The following is a 23616-nucleotide window of genomic DNA, read 5'->3' as shown; positions in this document are numbered from 1 at the left end:
AGTCAGGCTGATGGCAGGGCCTTTGATAATATTTTTCTAAGGACACCTTCTAGCTTGATAGTGAAAAGTGCTTTTAGGCTTAAAAGAACTTTTGATTTCATCCTTCTTCATGCAAGAAAATGAGGAGGAGAAATCTTTGTTCTACGAGCCGCAGGCGGTAAGCTGGGTCTATATTTTTATGTTTATAAAAAGCGTAGACCATGTTTTTCCTGTATAGCTTTCCTGAGCATGTAGTCAGTAAAGTTAGAAGGGGTTCATTTTGGGCAAAATAACTGAATCATTAGGTTGGCTAGTTTTCACATGCAGGCCGCATTATGGCCGCTATTTTGTAGCCTCCTATGTCAGAGTAGCTTCTCAGGTAATACTGTTAGTTTGGTTTGAGTTAGCACTCGTCGCTTCAGTTATTTGTGTGCAGGTCGGCTTTAATCGGCCGCCTGGCACTATTGGCTTGTAGTGCTTCATTTTCTCCTCATATCTGAGGGAATTTAAAGTGAAGCCCAGGCTTTGCTTGGCCCAGTAGGCCATAGCTAGTGGCTAGGCTAGAGCTAGGTTAGGTGTTTGTCTATTACATCACCCTTATTATTACTATCCCTTATTATTACTATATATTACTATAAGGTTGTATAGTTCCTAGTTCTGGCCTCCTCCTGAGGGAGTTGTTAGGCCGTATGCCCATTTCCCCTTCGTTATTATGTAGGTGCTATGGCTGAGGTTAACAGCTAAGGTTATAGGCTATTATTAGCCTTCCTGGTGCTGTTTTTTCCAGGTGGTAGGCCCTTATCTTTGAGGAGATATGTTATGCAATGTTGCTAGGCCCCACTTTCTAGAACGTTGTCATGCCTTATAATGTCTTCCCATGAATTCCCTTGAATTATATTCAAGTTTGAGCTACGGTGCTAGTGTTTTAGCCTCCGTTCTCAAGGGTTCAGCACAGATCTACAGATCTGTCTGGTGAAAGCATTTATCCTGTTTGTGGGGCATGTATTACAAAGCATTTATTTTTGCTTTGGGTTCTAAGCCTTGGCCCTACATACATAAATATATGTGAGCTTACTCTAGTGCTGCCACGGGTTAGCACCTGTTTCTATGATAGCAGGCTGTGATTAGCCTCTATCTAAGAACGTGTTGTTTTGTTGTACTCCCTGGCTAGGGTTTGTGTTTCACTGAGTGCATCACCTGTTGGATTGCACACTCAGGTTGAGTGTAGAGAGTCTTATTCTGGTTAGAATTAAAGATTATCTCTGTTAGTTCCCAGTCAATCATGACCACAGCAACTGTTTTACATATACTGTAAAGATTGTTGGCTCTTTATGGTTAGCCTCCTTCTAAGTACAGCTTGTATCTTGGGCGCTGTTGGTATACGATAGCGAGCTTGCTCACGTATCTTAGCACTGCCTCAGGCTTATGCTCATGTTTGTTTGAGGTGGTAGGCCTTGTAGGGCTCCCTTAGACCATGTTAGCATATTTATTGTACCATGTAATTTTTGGTACATTGCCTGTTGGAATGTGTAGGCTTAGCTCAGGTTGCTGTAGCTAGTTACCCACAATATTTTGTTGAGTCTAGAGCTGGTCCCCTTTGAGCTTGGTCCCCATTTATGACTATAGCTGACGCCACGTGTTTACAAGTTGTAGGCCTTTTTAGGCCTCTTGTGTATAATGCTGAAGTTCAGCTGTGTACTCCTCTCGCTTTGAGAGTAAAAGGTGCTTTTACTGAGTACGGTTTCTGATTGGCTTGCCTCTCAGGGTGAGTTCTTGTGTTAAACCGCTCTGTTGTTCGTTTTTTATGCATTTACTTCCTTGAGCATGGTCTCCTTTAGCTCTAGTTGAGCTAAGTAGTTACCTTGTTTATAACTTGATTCTATTTTGCTCCTAGAACTTTAGTGGCCACTAGCTGGCACTGCATGTGACAGGTCGGCCTTCTGCCTCCTTTGGGAACATGCTGGCATGTACCATTTACACTTATTTACTAAGGAGAGTAAAGGGAATTTTATGTCACTGGCTGGCCAGGGCTCCGGGTGACTTATTAACCTCCTTTGCAGTTCGGTTATTTGTCCCGCCTGGAGCTTGATAACACTGCCATGAGCTGATGCCACGTGTCTGCTGAGGTTATAGGCCCCACGGGGCCTTCTTAAGCGTGTGATGGCGTATGTTGTACTCCTCTTGCTTTAAAGACTAAAAAGGTTCTTTTACCGAACACACTGCTAGTTGGATTGTGTTAGATGGACTGTTTTGTGGGCACTCACAGTTACTTAATCACATGGCTGGTCATGCGCCCAGCATGTTAAGTTTCAGGTGAGTGGCCTTATAGGCCACCCTGGAATACCACCATGTGATTTGAGTTTTCTGGTGTGATATTTAGTTCTTTATCTAGAACTTTAGTTATGTCGAAGGCCCCTTTCCGGCCTCCATGACTATGTGCCTACAGTATGGTCTATCTGTTCGTACTTCCCTTTGGGTTGCCTGTGTAATTGTGCTTAGCTCCCTAAGCTGGTCATTGGTCGTAGACTTCTATGAAGTCTCCCGTTGAGATCAGCCCCAGGCTGGTTTGTGCTCCCCTGTATCAGGGTTTTCTAGCGCACAGCCTCCTCAGTGCATTAGTCAGACACTGAGTAGATCCTAGGATGAGCAGATTATACTCCCCTCAATACGAGGTTTTATAGCACTCAGCTGAGTTCTGCTCTCCAGGATGCCCATCTCTGCGCGTGGGTTTGAGTTGCTTACTGTTCATTCACAGTCGCTCTTACCCACTCTCTTCTCTGAAGAATGCATTACGGAGATTCTGTGTAAACAGACAGGGTTGGCCTGGACTAAGTTTGTCCTTCGCCAAATTAGTTCGTCCTCCCTGGTGGCGCTGAGGGTGACTTTGTTCCCCTCTAGTGACTGGCCGGGGTTCCTTTCGGTTACCTGGCCACATTCCCTTTAAGGGACCACTTTTCCGCGGAAATGTTGGTCCCAGAAGCTCCCTTGGAAGGCTTTCTGCGGAAGGCCTCTTTTAGGCTCAGCTTGGGCTGTTGGCCGTAGGGAATGCTGTCACCGACAGCCTTGCGTGACCTGAGGGAGAGTTGCTTATGGCATTTCTTTCGAAATTGCCGGACGTTTGTCTAGCCATCTTTGGCATGCACTCTCCTCGAGCATGGCGGCGTGGGTATATCGTTCCCCAAAGCGGTAAACGCAGAGTTTAGTTCCCTTTCGAAAGGGAAAGTCTCAGGTTACGTATGTAACCATGGTTCCCTGAGAACAGGGAACGAGACTCTGCGTTGCCATGCCATGCCTCGGGCTGCCTGCTGAACAGTCCCTCAAGACGATAAGATTCTGACTGATTCTCTAGGAGCTCCTTGTATACTTCCGGGTCGCGCCATATTACGTCATAGGCTGTCGCCGGCCAATGGAGATTGGAGTTGTTGGATAGTTGGCTTTCAGACACTGGGTCACGTGGGACATTCCCCAACGTGGTAAACGCAGAGTCTCGTTCCCTGTTCTCAGGGAACCATGGTTACATATGTAACCTGAGACGATCTGTGCAAACAGGGATATATATATATATTTTTTTTAGTACATCATTGTCATGTAAATGTACCCTTAGACTTTCATTAAGAAGATTCAGATTATTTAAAAATATATAAGTAAAATTATAGACAAAAACTGTAATATTTTTTGACAAAACTACACTACTGTTAAAAAGATTTTTTTGTTTGTTTGTTTTTGAAAGAAGTCTCTTATGCTCATCAAGGCATTTATTTATTTATAAAATTACAATAAAAACAGTAATATTGTGAAATATTATTACAATTTAAAATAAGTGTTTTCTATTTTAATATATTTATACAAATGTAATCCTTCAGAAATCATTCCATTATGCTGATTTGGTATGAAGAAACATTTATTATCAATGTTGAAAACAGTTGTGCTGCCTAATATTTTTTGTGGAAACTGTGATAGATTTATTTATTTTATTTGTTAGGATTTTTTTGATGAACAGAAAGTTAAAAAGAACAGTATTTATTTAAGACAGAAATCTTTTGTATTCTAAATGTAATGTTTACTATCACTTTTGATCAATGTAATCCATCTCTAAACTTTTGAACGGTAGTGTAGTACCACAACCAAACAGTGAAATTCATTTAATGAAATGAGTTTGTTTCAATCAAATTATAATGAAAGTTCATTGTACTTAATAGAAAAAAAGTTATGTGAACTCAAACTTTGATTGTAGTAAGCTGAACTTAATATGATTGAGTTATAGAATGTATAAGGAAAATAAATTCCACCACTCTCAGCCCCGCCCCACTTGTCACAAAAATAAGTTCTACTAACTTAAAAAAAGAGTTTGTTTACTTAAAAGTTTGTTTACTTAAAAAGTATTCTGAACTTATTGATTTTTACAGTGCTCTTGTTCTGTCATCATTGCTTTGTACCAATGTTAGTTTTTGCTTATTCTTAACTTTACTTTGAGTTTGATGAACTTAAATCATTTAAGGCAATCAGTTTCCTCAAACAATTTAAGTCGCTATATAGTTGTTAAGACTTAGCTAGATTTGTTACCTGAATTCAAACTGAATGAGTGGAATAAATCTTTAAGCTGATCTTTAAACCAACACTAAAATATAAGTGAATTTATCTTAATGTATACGAGTTTACAGTACTCATACTTATTGGTTTTAAAACTTAAATGGTTTAAGGCAATCGGTTTTCTCGAATGGTTTGAGTTACCATAACTTAGTGGGTTTTACAATATATTGGCACCCCAAAGTTAAAAAAAAATATATATAAAGTATAATATATTTTTGAATTGTACATTTTTAAGTTAACCTGCATGATTAGAGACATCTAACTTCACTGGGATACCAATATGAACTGAAACACATTCATCACTATGAGAAAGACTTGAGAATACAGTAAAAATGTGCCACAAATGGTTTTTTGAACTGCACAAATAAGCAAAAGGCTTTAAGAAAACAGCTCAACAGTTAAAATGACTATTTTCACAATCAAGGCAATATTTATTAGGCGTGAATCAACTAGAGATGTAAACAATCCACCACCCCAGACTCTGACCTGAACACAGTAAAAACACTTGTGGGATGACCTAAAAATGGAAGGAAAAAACATGCGGGTTCTTTAAGAGGAAAATCAGTTGGGTGTTCAGACAAATCAGTAGGATATGTCAAATATAAGTATCAAAAAGAGCTCAAAATCTGTGTGCTTCACAGACAACAAGATCAGATCTGTGCCAGATGTCATTGAAAAAAACAGGACTGGCTGAGAGAGTCAATGCAGCCATACGGGACAATTTTATTACCTTTCTGTGATGGCAGACACCTTCGTTAATGTTTGATAAAACACTCCTTTTTACTTCCTGTCATCTTCTTTTATGCCGCGGCAGAGGAGATAATAAAACCGACTCTGAACATCAAAGCAAAGCGCACAATTACTAAAGACAGCCTATCACTCTTCGCGCAAATCACCATGTTTACCCAGACTTGTGTTGGCGGAGTATAATTTTAATCAGGTTTGATCTCTCTCTCTCTCTCGCTCTCTCTCTCTCTCTCTCTCTCTGTCTGTTTCTCCAGACGAGGACTACTGTAGTTTGTTTCGATGTTTGGAAGAGGTGTGACTGAATTAGCCTGTGTGCTGGGTGACATTTAAGAGATGAAGAGCGCACCGCTTCTCGTTCAGAGCGAGGATGACTGTTTTCCACGAGACGCCAGAAAATGAGTCAGCGGGGTTCAGGGTTCAGAACTCGCTTTGATCTGTTCATTAGAATGTGTGTGGGTGCGCTAAACAATCACTCTGTCCAGATTGCAGGTGTGCGCACGAGTCTCAGGTGTTGTATGAAAATGAGAATCGCCTCCACAGGTGTTAAAGAGATCAGAGCTAATCTACAGCCTTCTGCATCCATCAAGCCTGCAACACATACACACCAAAACAACTTCTACTATCCATCACAAAGACAAAGATCCCCCCCCCCCTTTTTTTTGTGCATCTACAAAAGGAACCAAGACTGAATGAAACTGCGTTTGAATCAAGTTCAGATCTGAAAAGCACTTGTATTATATAAATGTACATATACTAATACCTGTTGCGCCAGATTAAGCTTAGTGCATACCAAATCATATCAAAAATAGCAAAAGTAGTATACTTTTTCTGTTAGATTTTGAAGTATGCATACAGTACATGCTACAGAAAAGGATGGTTTCCTTTCACATTTTTCAGTTGTAAAAGACAAAAACTTCATGTAATGTAAAGAGTTTTTAAAGGGGACGTATCATGAAAATCTGACTTTTTCTGTGTTTAAGTGCTCAGGTCCCCGGTGCATCTACCAACCCAGAAAGCCTGAAAAACGACAACCCAATAACTTTGTTTTGGTAAGCCTTTCTCTGCAAGCATGTGACAAAAATGAGCCTCTCAGATTTCACTCCCCTTTTGACATAGGAAGGAGATCTTATTATAATATTGCCTCCCCTTAATCTGTACGTTTCCACCAACAGCGCCGCCATTTTGTTTTCACAAGCGACAACGGTGTATTAGTTCTAACACTGGATTTGCACAAAAGATTAATGGCACATGCTAGTCGATGAGTTGAATCAAGCAACTACAACTACTATAAATTTAAGCAACTACATAAATTTATCCACTCAGAAACATCCAGCTGCATTCTAAAAGTTGTAACTACTTCCTGAGTCTCTCTATCAATGTCTGACTCCCGTTTGAACAATGTAAGGCTGAACACCATTACTGACAATCGTCATTTTGGCTGCGTAAGATTCTACAGCTTTGTTGTTGTTGAGCAACCGAAGCGTGAGCTGTTAACCCTCTGGAGTCTGAGGCTGATTTGGGGCTTGGAGAAGTTTTGACATGCCCTGACATTTGTGCTTTTTTCAGTTGTTCATAAACATATAAATGACAAAAGTGTCATTACACTGTATTCAGCACAAACTAGGCTACAATAATATGTGAGGAACATGTATGTACATGTTTGTATTTTTGAAGGAATAATGTTTATGCGTGGTTATTGAAAAAACAAAAAACTTAAGTCACTGAAATAAGGCCAAAATAAGTATATTAAATCTGTGTTCACAAGACTTCTGGTTATTGGAGGTTGTAGACTACAGTTTTTGCTTCAGAATTATGTAAAAATTATGCTGCCTACTCCTTCATATAAAACAATATATTGATTTAGTTTTTGTAAGACACTTTTTGTCAAGAAACACAGTATGCGTGGAGGCGTGAATCTGCATGCATAATGGGCCATTTACACCTGAGAAGACAAAAGAATCACATAATAATGACCTGAAATTACTTGCATATTAATGAGGCCTTTCAGTCAGGTAGGCTGTGAAAAAAACCCTCTGTAATCATGTCTCAGCTCATCATAAACAGCAATACTGTGAAATATTATTACAATTTAAAATAATTGTATTCTATTATATTCTTTAAAATATAATTTATTTCTGTGATGCAAAGTGTCTGAACAATTATGTTACCTCTATGGCATTTCATATAGGCTTTTAGCTTAAAAGCATGCACATTTGGAGAAATATTGATGGATTCTTATATATTTATGTCAGTTTTCTATACTGAGAAGTAATATTTATTGTCATCACTATGAGTGCTGGATACTGTGTTTTTAATTCATACTTGCAGCCGGAGGGCGCTCTCTGTGCACATTTAGTCCACAAATTATTCTAAAGAAGAAGAGAACATTTCAGGAATGGTGTTTTTAATTCATACTTGCAGCCGGAGGGCGCTCTCTGTACACCTTTAGGCCACAAATTCATATAAAGAAGAAAAGGAACCAGGAACTAACGGCATGTCTTCTAGAGATCGCTAACCATGGCTTTACCATCCAAATAAACACTTTTCAAGACAATAAATACACGATTGAGACGATGTATGCATGTATTGCCTCTGAATTTGCGTCTGAATAGCGCTGGCTCCGTGGGCGTGGCCGCATTAGCGGGTAATGAGCTGAATCACAGACTTCTGACATGGCTCTCTTTTCATACAGATTACATAAACACAGAATGTTTGTTTTTGATTTGACTTACACGATTTAAAACCTGACATTTCAACGTTTCTTTAGACGTAAGTGCCATTTTTTTTGTCATTAGTATTCATAAGTTACAGTTCATTTTCTGAGATCAGATTGGAGTTCGTTCAGAGGGAGAGGAGAGATCACGCATCATGTTAGTTTTCTTTATTTTACAAAAAGCACAACATTGTGTTTTTACTCTGAGTGTACACAAATAAAAGAAGACATTCTATAGTTTCAATTGATATATTACTTATGTCTCTATGACAAGAAATGACGGAGTATTTTAAGTCTGTTTTGCTGCAATGTGAAAAAAATCCTGCAAAACGCGCCGGCGTGTTTTCAGACCTCAGAGAGTTAAAGCTCCGCCTTCTTCTGGAAAGGGGGCCGGGAGCAGCAGCTCATTTGCATTTAATGGGACACACAAAAATGGTGTGTTTTTGCTCACAGGCAAATAGGGACAAATTTGACAAGTTATAATAAATTATATGCGAGTAGAAATTTAGGGGGGCTGAAGCCCACCTAAAAAAGGCCTATTGATGCCCCTGAGTAACATTGTGAAATGTTACTACAATTTAAAAAAATATCTATTTTTAAATATTTTACAATATAATTTATTCATGTAATGGCAAAGCTGCATTACAGAGAATCAGTCAATGTGTTTACAGCTAATGCAGACATTGCAACTCTATTGCACCCTTTATTATTGATTTTTTCACAGTAATGCAAGAACACACAGAGTACAATGGGATAGCATGCTCACAATGTTTTTGGACCTATTGTCTCACTATGTACTCAAAAGTATGCTCTTTCCCATCACCAGCAAAGTACATAGTTTTAATGCAAAGAAGATATATACCAACTGGGATCTCACCCAACCAATTAGAATATGCATAAGTGGTCGGAGAGAAAGCACTGACCCAAAATGCGTCCATTGTTTATAGTTATTATGGACATAAATGTTTAGTGCTCAGTAGTAAACAATGAGCTGACTCTCTGGTGATATTGATCTGTAAGTGTAGGAAAGTGGAACAGACCTGCATCAGAGCCACAGTGGAGAGTAAGTGGGATGGCAGGGGGTGGAACAGTTTATTGGGTAGAGAGTAATGAACTGGCAACATATCAGCGGTTACGGTATATCCCAAGCACATTCGCTTACTGGAAACTTGGAATCCTGACCTCTATAACTTAATGAAGTTAAATGAAGTATTTATTTTTAATGAATAATACCATCCTGTCATAAATAAAGAGTGGTCTGATCATCCTGTTGATTATACACACTACTGTTCAAAAGTTTGGGCTCAGTAAGATTTTTTTTAAAAGAAACTGATACTTTTATTGAGCAACTACACCTTAAATATATATATATATATATATATATATATATATATATATATATATATATATATATATATATATATATATATATGCCCTGTTTTTCCCCACTTTTTTCTTTTTAGTTTTTTTCTTGTATATTGATGCATAAAAGGGTTAGTTCACCCAAAAATGAAAATTATGTCATTAATGACTCACCCTCATGTCGTTCCAAACCAGTAAGACCTTCGTTTATCTTCGGAACACAGTTTAAGATATTTTAGATTTAGTCCGAGAGCTTTCTGTCCTTCCATTGCAAATGTATGTACGGTATACTGTCTATGTCCAGAAAGGTAATAAAAACATCATCAAAGTACATCAGAGGGTCAGTTAGAATTTGTTGAAGCTTCGAAAATGCATTTTGGTCCAAAAATAACAAAAACTATGACTTTATTCAGCATTGTCTTCTCTTCTGGAGTCCTTTCCATTGAATTGATTCAATTGAATTGATTCCATTGAATTGATCCCATTGAATCCTTTCATCTGTTGGCGCTGGTAATGCACTTTTACGTCGCCGTGGTTGTTTTTGGTGATTAGGACATCTGCGACATTTTGAAGCATCGAAAATACATTTTGGTCCAAAAATAACAAAAACTATGACTTTATTCAGCATTGTATTCTCTTCCAGGTCTGTTGTCAATTTGCGTTCATGACTCCACTTCTTCTTCTTTCCTGTTTTACGGCGGTTGGCATCCAGCTTATTGGTGCATTACTGCCCCCTTCTGCTCCGGAGTGTGGTTCACGACTCCGCAGTGACGGTGCTGATGTAAGACGCTGCTGACGTGTTATCTGGTGCGCCAGAGCTTCGTTTACAGTCTGAGGGAGACGCACACTGTATTCAAGCTATTCTACATTGTTTGTATTTTGGTATTGCTATATTATTTAAAATGGTGCATAAGTGTGCATGTCGCGGATGTCCTAATCCCCAAAAACAACCATGCCGACATAAAAGTGCATTACCAATGCCGACAGATGAAAGGATTCAATGGAATCAATTCAATGGAAAGGATTCTGGAAGAGAATACAATGCTGAATAAAGTTGTAGTTTTTGTTATTTTTGGACCAAAATGTATTTTCAATGCTTCTAACTAACCCACTGATGTCACATGGACTACTTTGATGATGTTTTTATTACCTTTCTGGACATGGACAGTATACCGTACATTTTCAATGGAGGGACAGAAAGCTCTCGGACAAAATCTAAAATATCTTAAACTGTGTTCCGAAGATGAACGGAGGTCTTACGGGTTTGGTAACGACATGAGGGTGAGTCATTAATGACATTTTCATTTTTGGGTGAACTAACCCTTTAACAATATTTTTGTAAAATGATGGATGGATGGATGGATGGATGTACAATCAGATAGACAGACAGACAGACAGATAGATATTCTGTTCTTTTCTCTCCTGTCCTCTTCAGTCCTCTATGTGTGTGTGTCTATATGTGGGTGTGGGCTGAAGGGTTGTTTTGCATTTCAGAGCCTTTTTCTGAAAACCTCTTTATGTCAGAGCACAAGGACATGAGGTAGCGTGGGTCCTTGCAGCTAATTGGTCTGTCCTTCTCTTACAACTTTCTCTAACACTCTCAGAAAATAAATAACTAATGCACCCCTTGGTAGTCTCATTAGCTCGCTGCAAATCTCCCTTCATAACCTTCCTCTCTCGCACGCACACACTCCAGCCCTCCTCTTTATCTTATTCAGTAAGTGCACCCATGAATAAATCTGGTGTCCGTTGAGTCAGTGGGCCACAATGGTCTCTCTTTGAAGGCAGCATAGGACTGGCAGTGCATTGTCTTTCCCAAACAATGGCCACTTTAGCGTGTTACCTCTGAGGGCTGCGTTAGCCATATGGCTGCCTCAGTTGTGCCAAGGAAAGCACGTTGGTCTTGTTGTGAGAAAAGCTGATTTGGAGTGTGCTTTTAGTGAGAATAGCCCTGTATACTTATCTCTCTCCCTCTTTCTCTCTTTTCCTTCGGAAAGAACAAAAACCTCCCCCTGTGCACATTAAGAGAGTTCTTGAAGTGTTTCCAAGCAGCCATTTAGATTTTAAATGGTCTCTTCTTTGACAATACACAATGGAACATCTATGGCAGAACTGGCAGGCCCGGCACTAAGCCACTGAATGACATTTGACCCCGAGGACAATATCTGGAGCGTACTACCTAACTTGGGATGTCACTGTTTTCAGGACAACTGAATTGTGAAAGATGAATGCAACCAAAACCTATGTAGAAAAGAAAAGGAAAAGTGAAAGTGTGAAAAAAATATACAGAAAGACCAAAACTACCATAAAAAATCTTTAACAATGCAGAAAGCTAGTTCTAAATGAAATGCAAGTACAAAACAGGGATTATACTTTATTTTGGTGGTCCCCTTTAGACATTCTGTTGACTATAAGTAAAGTTGCACTTACATGTCAACTAACTCTTAGGCCTGGTTTCAGAGACAGGGCTTAAACTAAGCCAGGATTAGGCCTTAGTTCACTTAGGACACTGAAAGGGTTAGTTCACCAAAAAATGAAATTTCTGTCATTAAGTACGCACCCTCGTTCCACACCCATAAGACCTTTGTTAATCTTCGCAACACAAATTAAGATATTTTTGATGAAATCTGAGGGTATCTGATCCACACGCAGGCAGCAACATCATTGCACCTTTTGACTTTAAGAAAGGTAGTTAAAAACATGGTTAAAATTGTCAACATGAATACAGTGGTTCAACCTTAATGTTATGAAGCAACGAGCACTTTTTGTGCGCAAAAACAGAACAAAAATAACGACTTTATTCAACAATTTGAACCGTTGTCATAGGTAGCGAACTCAGTGCAGACTTCCTTGTTTATGTCCGAATGCCAGCTCATTATTGGCAGGACCCTGTGTAGGGCTGGGCGGTATATCGAGTTTGTACGATATATTGATATATATATATATATATATATATATATATATATATTTTTTTTTTTTTTTTTTTTTTTTTTTTTTTATATATACACGATACAGAATGAGGCAATACCGCTTAAATCGATATGAGCGCATCTGAAAAATAGCGGTGCACGCAGAGTGAGCTGCTGAGGAGAAAATGCATAATAAAATTTGTCCTAAACATGAGACATGTTTAATATTAAGGGCTTTAAAACTAACTCGTAAGATTAAGATATATAGTTCACACGTATATTTTAAAGCGGCTTGCCCCGTCAGATGCTTTGAGACTAACAGATGCATGTGTTGACGGATACTCGCGCTGTTTAATGTGTTTGTGATCTGGTGTTTTCCTCAGTGCATAACTTACATTTCAGAGGTATATTCTCCATCTGTAAATGTTAGAAAATTGTGCAAATATTTCTATTTTGCTGTCAGGAGTGGACGTGCCTTACTGCTAGCGAATCTTCTCTAAACTTCATACCGTGCGCTCACACCGCCGCCGGCGAGAGCGTCAACATTCGCCTTGGCCGCCCTGCCAACACCTCTGTACTGTTCGTTCAAACCGCCGCCGACGGGAGGGTCAAAGCAGAGCCAAAGTAAATGACAAGTCGCGTTAACCAATCGGAAGCCTCTCAAGCGAGGACCTCTACATTCCAATTGGTTGCCGCCGAACCGCGTCATAGCTCATTATCATAAAGTTAACCTGATTTCAACTCTCTCGACGCTCTCACCGTCCAAGACGCGCCGCGCCGCTCTCGCCGGAGCTCGCCGCCGGCTCTCATTGAAAATGAATGACTAGCGTCACTTTGACGCTCTCGCCGCCGGCGGTGTGAACACACGGATAGACTTCCCTGAACGAGCGCCGCCGCGCCAAACAGACGGAGCACAATGGAACAGGATCGCCATAATTATGTAAAATGTACATTTTGCTAAAGTGTTTGTTGTTGAGCAACATATTTGCCATATGCAGAATTTTAAATCTACAAGTAAGTGTATTTTTATTATAGCAATTACTGTGACTGTTGTAATGGGCTAATCAAAATATAGGCTAATATAGCTGTGCTTTTGTTTTTATTTTTATTTTATATTTTTTTAACTATATTTGTTTTAATAGAGTGCCCCAGGGATGACGCGTTTTTGTAGGCCAACCCGGAAGTTAGTGGCGCACGGGTTCCCTCGACTGAAAGCCTATTCATTTTTCCCATAGACTTTTGGAAAATCGCAGAAAATAAGCTGTGTTTAACAAAGGGTTATGACACTTACACGTTTTGTCTATCAAGATAATCTTTACAAGTTAACACAACATTTATAGATTTTGAAGCCTAAATAAAGTCGTCAGATATAAAAGGCTAACAGTAGGCTATAAACGGACTACAGCACACCATGGTCGCGGATCAACGTCGTCACCACCAAGCGTTCTCAAACTTTATTTAGAAAACAACTCTATTTAAAAACATGCTCACTGATTATGATCTGCGCTGTGTATGAATACTTATCCACTTTTTCATGAGAAATGCTGTCCAAATGTCCCGTTTTTAATGATGACGTCTAAAGTCCCCGCCAAAGGAAGTAGTCCCTTTTAGCAATTTGTTAGCAACCGCCGATTTGAAGACGCAGTAAAAGTTTAAAAAATCACAAGTGGGTTATAACTGGTGTGTTTTATGTCATAGATCAAAACGTGAAAGTATTTAGAGGCTTTGTTTACCACAGACCTTATTTCAGGCGATTTAGCAAAAACCCATTCAAAAAACCCATAGACTTTATGGCGTTGGAACCGGAAGTCCTAAAATGCTAACTCGCTTCCGGGTTTTGCCTACAAAAACGCGTCATCCCTGGGGCACTCTATAGCCTTCAATATGCATTAGGCAGGATGTGAAATAAGTTTTTTTTTTTTTTTTTTTTTTTAAGAAAGTTTTTTTTTTTTTTTTTTAATAAATGCAAATAGAAAAATGTAGAAAATACCGAGATATATACCGTATATCACCATTTAGTCAAAAAATACGAGATATGACTTTTTGCCCATATCGCCCAGCCCTAATCCTGTGTCAGCTCACGTGTTCAGCTTTGGCCAATACTGAGTTGGCGTTCGGGCATAAACAAGGAAGCCTGCACTGAATTCACTACGTGTGACAACGGTTCAAATTGGTTCCTTGTCACATTTACGATTTTTGGAAAATAAAATGCTGAATAAAATCTAAGCCATATCTAGGGACAAGAATAACATTGAGACTTATTTGACTTTGTCTTGATCATTATCTCACTAATGGTGCCTGCTAACTATAGATTTGGATATATCATCTCTCTCTGGTCTAACTGAATCAATAGACCACACAAACCTTTTGACTTCTTGCTAGGGCATTGCAATGTGCAGTTGCTAGGGTATTCTAATTTTTTTTTTTTTTTTTTTTTTTTTTTTTCTAAATGTGTAGTGCATTGCTATGCAGTTTCCTGGTTGTAATAAGTAGTTGCTAAGGCATTACTATACAGTTTCTAAAGTATTCTGAGTGGTTGCAAATTACCCAACTCAAAACAGTCCCTAGGATATTCTGGTCCCTATGGCTCAGGTCCATCCTTCTATGTTGTTCAAATCCTTAAGTGTATATGAGCACTCACCAATAAGTATTAAAAGAAGAAGTCAAAAAGATAAACACTTAAGAAAAGTTTGTGTGGTCTATCGATTCGGTTAGATGAGAGATAGGCCATAGATTCAAACCTGTGGTCAGCAAACTTACATTAGTGAGATAATGTTCATTGAAAAGTAAAACGAGACCACTCTTAAGACTCTTGTATTCTTGTCCTTAGATACAACTTTGGTCCTGCCAGTTATATAAGTTTGAGCGTGTGTTCACACTTGTGTGGTTCTCTTGGTTCTTTTGGTCTATACCAAAAAAGGAAAATAATACATTTAGTCCAGTTTCGCTTAGCATTCAAACTGTCATTTTTAACACCAAACCTAAATATACAAAACAAGGTAACACTTTAGTTTAGGGTCCAATTCTCACTATTAACTAGTTGCTTATTAGCATGCATATTACTGGGATATTGGCTGTTTATTAGTACTTAAAAACACATTTAAAACCCTTATTCTGCATGACTGTATTCTACATCCCTTAATCCTACCCAATACCTAAACTTAACAACTACCTTACTAACTATTATTAAGCAGTAATTAGGAGTTTGAGGCAAAAGTTGTACAGTAGTTACTGGTTAGTTAATAGTGAGAATTGGACCCTAAACTAAACTGTGACATGAACCGCACTAACAGAGCAACTGAACCAGAGTTTGTTTTAATTGAACCAAACCTGCTAAGTGTGAAAACACCCTAAAACTCATCATCCACTGTCAAGGTCATTGTGACTTGGCCAAGTAAGACAGGATCAACAAAATATATTGATCCAGTCTAAAAATGTAGTCCTAATCCTATCCCTACCCCTAAACCATACCCATAACATATCCCTAAAATCAGAGGGAAATGATGGTGAATAACACTGATAGCACCTAACCCTGGTTGTGAGCCTAAACTTGACATAAACTGTAAATCTGTCCTTCAAATCTGATTGGATGTTTGGAAATGTTGTTCCAGGATTAACAAAGATGTTGATCCAGGAACATGTTGTACTTGGGGAAATCACGTTCACCCCACCGTCAAGCTGCATGATTTGTCATAAACAAGTAGTATATAAGCTACACAGCCATTCAGAGTTTTCAACACTAGCTTACAGCTGCTGAATATCCTCTGTCTTGAGAGAATTGATTGTGTGACTGTTCAAGATTAATCACAGATGCAGCATGATAAAATATCACGTTAATCATGGCATGCAGATGAGCCGCTAACACGCTAATGCGTGGAAATGTGAGACGCTCACGTGCTGAGCCTTTCAGGAGGACCATCCCCCCCCCCGATGCACAGCACTCGCCCAGCCACTCCATTATACTGAAACATACCACTGAATGTATTTTTAGATATTTTTAGTTAAGACGACCTCTAAATGCAAATATATTTTCATCAGTGATGGTTTATGCATGCTGCAATTGCCACATGTTTATTCAAGCTATTCATTGATTATTTGCTTGCTTTTTGTAGCATGACCAGACATTATCAGCACTTACTCACCCTTATGTAACTTTCCTGCCATGCAAGAAGGTGAATGAGGTATGTCAAAAATGAAAAAAAAAAAAAAAAAAACAACTATAAAATCATTATTCAATTGATTGATTGATTATTTGCTTGCTTTTTGCAATTTGACCAGGCATTATTGGCATTTACTCACCCTTAACCCATGCAAGAATATCCTGGCCACTCTTTCTTGTTGAATGAGATCTGTCAAACTGCAAAGATTTAAACTATATTTACTATATTATGTACTATGCAATTTTAAGTCCTATTGAAGTCATACAAAAGCTTTATGTAGAAAAACAGACCCAAATCTATCTTGTTAATCACCGTTTTTACCCCGTTTTTAATTTTTCATTTTTGGGTGAACTATGCCTTTAATTTCATGAAAGAATCATTCAGAGCAGTTTTGTGAACATGATAAACTGATTAACAGAAAATATTTGTTCATGAATCAGACATCGCTACTTCTGTCATCCACTCTTAAAAGAAAGCTTCAATTTCAGTCACTTTTTTTTTTTTTTTTTCACAAACAGCTATGACATGGCTTCAGAAAACTTGGAATATAGCGCAGAACATTTATTATTATTTGTACAGAAGTATAAGAAGTACTATACAGAAGTACTGTTATGGACTGCCCATCTGTCCATCAGACGCTGATAGGCTCCAGCTTTCCCATGACCCTACATAGGACAAGGAGTTTGGAAAATGGATGGAAGGATGGACTATGAAAGTTGTCCTTTATTATTAATAATAATAATTGTGATTTTTGTGATTATGCTTCACAGCTTCAGTCATTATTATATAATTAAAAAGTGATTTTTTTTTTTTTTTTTTTTCTCCAAGAGTACAGGCTAGTCTTTTGTGTCCCACAGAAGAGTAAATAATTCAATTTTCATTTCTGGGTTAACTATTCTATTATGAATAGTACAATTAATTAGTTACTGAATAACTTGGCATGAAAGCCATTTCTACCTCACTACAACCAATCTGAACCCTTATTTAGCATTCAATAGCTGATTGAGAAAAAATATATTCATAAACAAAGACAGAAAGATAGACAGAGAGAAAAAACATCTTATTTCTCTGTAGAAAGATCTCTCATTCTGCACAGCCTGTCATGCACTAAAGGTTAGTGGCTCCCCTGTTAATTTTGCCAAGTCTCCTGCACAAAGACGCAGGAACTTCTGACACAGAAATAATTGGGAGTGCAGTAAGTCCGCTGAGAGGTTTGGCCAAGGTCCGCCGCCTTCCAGGACGCCTTTCTTACAAACAACATTTTTTCCAGAATACAGAGGCTTTGCTCGCTTCCCGTTTGCTGCTGGAGAGTGAGTCAGATCAATGATGACACGAGCGACCGTCTGCCAAGCTCAACCGCATCTGTCAGCCGCAGATTTTTACCCTGCGTGCACAGACCAGGAGCATCTATTTGGTACTTTAATGAGCCCTGCCTGCCGTAATGGGACATAGAGAGGTTCAGGCTGATCTCTAAAATTAATTTAAATTTCTCTGCAAACAGAGCTCAAACTTAATCAGGTTTCCAGGAGTGTATGCTTTTATGGATTTCCAATGAGAGGTGCAGGGTGTTCTGGGAAAGATGAAGATGCATATCTCACTGTCCCGCTCTCTAGGGGTCATTTAAAAGGATGGCCGATGAGGTATTCTGTCCCTTCAGAAGTGTTTTATAGTGCATCCATGCTCTTCTTAGAAGATGATTACTAACCCCTCAGACATTTACTTACCCCTCATGTACAGTAGCATAGGTGAGTTTAAATCACAGCATTAATGCTAAACGGTTGACGGTATATCTACTTCCATTAGTAAACTGACCAACAAAAATGTATATTCAAATATCAGAATGCATCGTCGTGCTGCTTAAGTGCACAGCGTCGGCCAATACCAAGTCGGCGTTCTGATGTAGAACCTGGAAGCCTGCACCATCTATACTATATCTTAATTCATGTTCCGAATATGAACAAATGTCTTACAGGTTTGGAACGAGTACTTAATGACAGAAATTTCATTTCTGGGGTGAACTCACCCTTATAAATTGATGTTTCTCCAATTCGTTGTTGTAATATAATAATCTACCCAGTGGCTGTAATAGCCTGTTAATGATGTCTTAATTATTTAATGTAAGTTTAAATAAATGTGGAATGAAATCAAGTTAAGTAAAATATAATTAATATATAGGCTAATATAGTGCATACATTTAGCGAAAGAGCTGCATACATTTCTCTAGCAAACTAACCAGCTGTGGACACTGAATGGTTTTTCTGAGGTAAATGTAATATGCAACATTGTTTACATTGTTTTGTTGACGTCTTTCCGCAGTTGAAACACTGAGCAATTACATAAGATATGATACGTTTTAGTAAGTTGTACTGTATCTTTCAGCATACCTTCAGATGTTCATTCGTGTTCATTCTGTAACTCTAGCGAAGAGTTGCTTGAACTGGCGTCTATACAGCGATCTATTACGCCAGATCAAAAAGCATCAAAACAGCATGTATTATTTAAATTTCATGATAAAATGGACAGAATTTGAAATATGGCATATGGTTAAAGTAACAAAACACTGAACTTATTGCGATTATTGGTGCCTGTTAAAAGCTTTTAGGCTACAATGCATTACCTCTCGCGCCCCCTTCTGGATTGGAGTGTGCCGCCTGTGACTGACTGCATTTGTAGTCTGACTGTATTCACCGAACCATGACGTCCGTACCGTGACCATTCGGGCAGAGATTCATGTACCATTAGCTCTTTTTTTAGCACTTTTTAGCACTGTGCACTATTTATTTCCTGAAGTTTTCCATGACCTACAATCCCATCAGTCTCTCCAGCCCCTCTTTCTTTCTCTCTCTTGCGCACTAAATCTTGTTGTAGATGCCATCCATGTTTCTCTGCCCTTTGTCACTCTCTATTACCACTAAGCACACATCTCTCAACCTCCCACGCTGGATAGAGGACACTCTCTGCATGCTAACATGACTACTTCACTTAGGACGAGAATTAACTGTGATTTTTTTTTTTCTCTCTTCATTTTCGTCTCATCCTTATTTGCTAAAGCCTTTAAAACACATCCTTACTGACAGAGCACATAATAATGATTAATTAAAAACCAATTAGCTATCTTTCATTAATGGGAACTCAAACTAAGCGATGTGGGGTCAATGTTTGGATAAAGTCAATGACAATCTGATGTCCATGATTACCCATGAAAAATAGCAACCCTCCTGCCCCTGTTTTACATACGATAAAAGCTGACATTTGACAGGAAACGTCACTTTAAAAGGTTGAACGTATGGGGAAGTGGATTTACTGATGTCTTCCCTATATTTAGAAATTTTTTAATATTCAATTCCCTCTGCATGTTTAAATATCAAGGTATTCGAATAAAATGATGGGGTGTGCGTTCGCCTCGGCACTTATTGGAATGCGTGAACCCCTGGCAGTGACAGCAGGTAGTTCTGCCTGAGTGATCAGATGAACAGAACCCATCTGTACCACCTCATCATACATACTGTCCTCACGGAGAACCTCCCATACACAAGGTCAAACTCTAAAAACAAACAGAGTTGGTGGCAAAGTTTCAAGTTCAAAGCCTGTGATGGCAGCTGACGAATATCATTTTTGTTTTGTGTATTTTATCACAGTCATTTCCTCAAATAACTGGCAAAAGTGTGAGCAAAAATGATGCAAAGCACACATCGTTAGTCACATCTGATATATATTTTAGCAATTTCTAAAATAGATTTGAAAAAAAGTAGGAAAAAAATATCGACACAAACGATTCATTGCCACATTCAAGATTCTGCAAGGTAATACTCAGTTTCATCTGCTTATCTCACTAAGTTTAAACATATTGAGATACTTCATGCAACATCACACAATGCACTCAAACACATTACTGAGAGCCAGAGAATGAGAAAAAGAGGGTAAGAGAGAGAGGTAAAAAAGAGAGAAAGAGAGATTGGTTGTAGGTGGAAAGCCCTTAAAAGACAAAAAAAATTCTCATCAGCAGAGAGACAGATGATTCCACATCGCTCTCTGAGGGCCGAGAGATCTTTTTTAATGTGGAGCCCAGCTGCTCCCAGTAATGGAGTTTAATGACTCACTCCTGTCCTTTTTATTATATTTTCTTTGCTAAAGCTAAACTCCACCTGTCCAACTGCACACACACACAAAGACTAAAGAACTAGCCATAATCAACTACCTCAAATCAAATCACATCCGAGGTTACTGTTAACCACATACTCACTAAAAACTACAAGAAAACTTTGTGGTTTTTTTTTACATGGATATTTCAGGGAAAAGGGACTGACCATCATTCAAAGTAAGTCTGTGAGAAGGCGAAATTATCAGTAGAATCAGGTCAACGAACCCACACCCAATTATTTCTGTTCAGCCGAAATTCAAACTCAGAACGCACAAAAAAATATAACTGCACGAAGCACTGAAGTCTATTGCAAATGAAAGAGAAACTACTGAGTAAAATATTGGAATATATCACAGTTTTCAATAACTGTACACTAAAAATAAAGCCCTGCTTATTGGCATCTCACAGAAACATGTAATGAGAATAATACAACATCAGTAACACTTTACATGAAGGTTTTGTTTGTTACCAGTTAACTACATTAGTAACTAATCGGTCCCACTTTATATTAAGTGGCCTTAACTACTATGTACTTACATCAAAAAATAAGTACAATGTACTTATTGGGTTCATATTGAATTGCAAAACAAATTTGCAGCTATTGAGGTGGGGTACGGGTAAGGTTAGGGAAAGCTTTGGTGGTATGGGTAGGTTTAAGGGTAGGGGTAAGGTGTAAGGGATGGGTCAACAGTGTAATTATAAATGTAAATACAGAAATTAATTACAGATGTAATTACATGCAGGTGTTTTTAAAATATAAGTACAATGTAAAAACATGTATGTACACAATAAGTGCATTGTATCAAATGAGTAATTTAAATGTAAGTACATAGTAGTTAAGGCCACTTAATATAAAGTGGGTCCAAGATCCAAAGTTGTATCTGTGAACTATCATGAACATGAACATTTTTTATTAACTATAACAATAACAAAGGTTAAAGGGTTAGTTCACACAAAAATGAAACTTCTGTCATTAAGTACTCACTATCATGCCGTCCCAAACCCGTGAGACCTTAGTTCATCTTCAAAACACAAATTAAGTTATTTTTGATGAAATCCGAGGGTTTCTGAACCACACATAGGCAGCAACGTCATTACGTCTTTTGAGGTCCTGAAAGGTATTAAAGACAAGATAGTACATGTGACGGCAGTGGTTCAACCTTAATGTTATGAAGCATCACAAATAACAAAAACAAAAACAAAACAAAAATAATGAATTTCATTTAACAAATTGAACTGTTGTTATACACAGCTGACATAGTGACTTCGTTGTTTACGTCAGAACGCCGACTCATAATTCGCTGGCTCCTGCGTCAGCATCACACGCATACATCGTGCTGCTCATATGTACAGCGTCAGCGAATACTGAGCCGGCGTTCGGACGTAAACAACGAAGCGCTGTTGCCAATGGAAAAATTGGCACATAAAAACTACAGCATAGCAACTGCTTTGAGTAAAGTTCAAAAAATTAAAATGAATCTCTTTCAGTTTGCTACTTACCAGCAAAAGCACACACTAGAATGTTAAATGTGTTTTTTTACTGCATGGTATTGTCCAGAAGTGCAAGATTTAAAAAAAAAAGCATTTGTACAATAATTGCTCTTTAAAAAACAACATATCCTCAGCCCAAGTACAAGATGCAGTCTTCAGCACAATAGTAACGACCCCCCCCCCCCCCCCCCCAAAAAAAACAACATAATAGAAACTCTTCTAAATCCCAACATAACAGAACATTAATCACCCACAAGTTTCCCCCATCTTGCTCAAAAACGCATTAAATAACACTTAATTTCAACATTTACTCTCCCCATCCAGTCCCAAGCAAAGCATACTGGGAACTAGAAATCCTCTGCCCAGTTTCAGTTAATGCCAACAAAAATGATCCATGTAGTCCAAGCACAAATTAATTAAGTAAACTTCGATTTTACACATTTAAGTGAATTGCACACAACCAAGTTGTGATAAAATGTTTAAGAATCCATCTCCTTTAGCTCAAATCTCTATCACAATTAAATTTTAATTCCCCTTTTCAAAATGACTAAATTCTAGTGTGAGAAAAGTCAAAACATTTCTGTGGTCTAATTTAATTGCCGTGGATCCAAACCTGAGGTATACCTGTATACTCTGATCTCTGAGTGTTTTACGACTGCATGTGGTTTCTCTGAATACTGAATAGTGTGAGAAGAAGCCCGTGTGCACTCCATGTGCCTTTTAACCCTTTCTGTTTCTACTCAGGGTAAAAAAGTAAAAAAATAAATAAATAAATAAATAAAAAATTCTACTTTACAGACACTTTTATCATATTGTAACTTTCCCCCAGAGCTGAAACAGCCAGAGAGCCAATGAAATGTCAGAGAGCAGAACAAGAAATGTTTTGATGGCTGGGGCATGAGTGCTTTAACTGTCACTGGTTTAACCCTGGAGCACAAAACCAGTCATATGTCGCACGGGTATATTTGTAGCAATAGCCAACAATATATTGTATGGCTCAAAATTATCGATTTTTCTTTTATGTCAAAAATCATTTGGATATTAAGTAAAGATCATGTTCCATAAAGATATTTTGTAAATTTCTTACTGCAAAAAATTACTTTTGTGAGTGGATATGCATTGCTAAGGACTTCATTTGGACAACTTTAAAGACGATTTTCTCAATATTTTAAAAAAGCTTTGAGAATGATTAGAAGCCTAAGCAACACTGATAACATTAGCAACAGCATGTTGCCAATACCTGATAGCTTTAAAACAATGAGCATTAAAAGGATCTTAGCTTAGTTTCTGAAAACATTCAGAGATGAAGGAGAGTGAAATAGCCGGCTGTGACGTGGATGCTTGATCTTCTCTTGAAACCCTTCTTCATGTGGGGAGTGCAGATCTATCTGAACTTCAATTCACATTTATTTGTATAGCGCTTTTCACAATACATATCATTTCAAAGCAGCTTTACAGAGAATGCATGTCAACATCACAATTTAAAGAATGCAGTTAGCAAATAATGTAATAATTTAGGCAATT

This window comes from Megalobrama amblycephala, linkage group LG17, assembly GCF_018812025.1.
Source record: "Megalobrama amblycephala isolate DHTTF-2021 linkage group LG17, ASM1881202v1, whole genome shotgun sequence".
Lineage (NCBI taxonomy): Eukaryota > Metazoa > Chordata > Actinopteri > Cypriniformes > Xenocyprididae > Megalobrama > Megalobrama amblycephala.
This window is presented reverse-complemented; position numbering follows the sequence as displayed.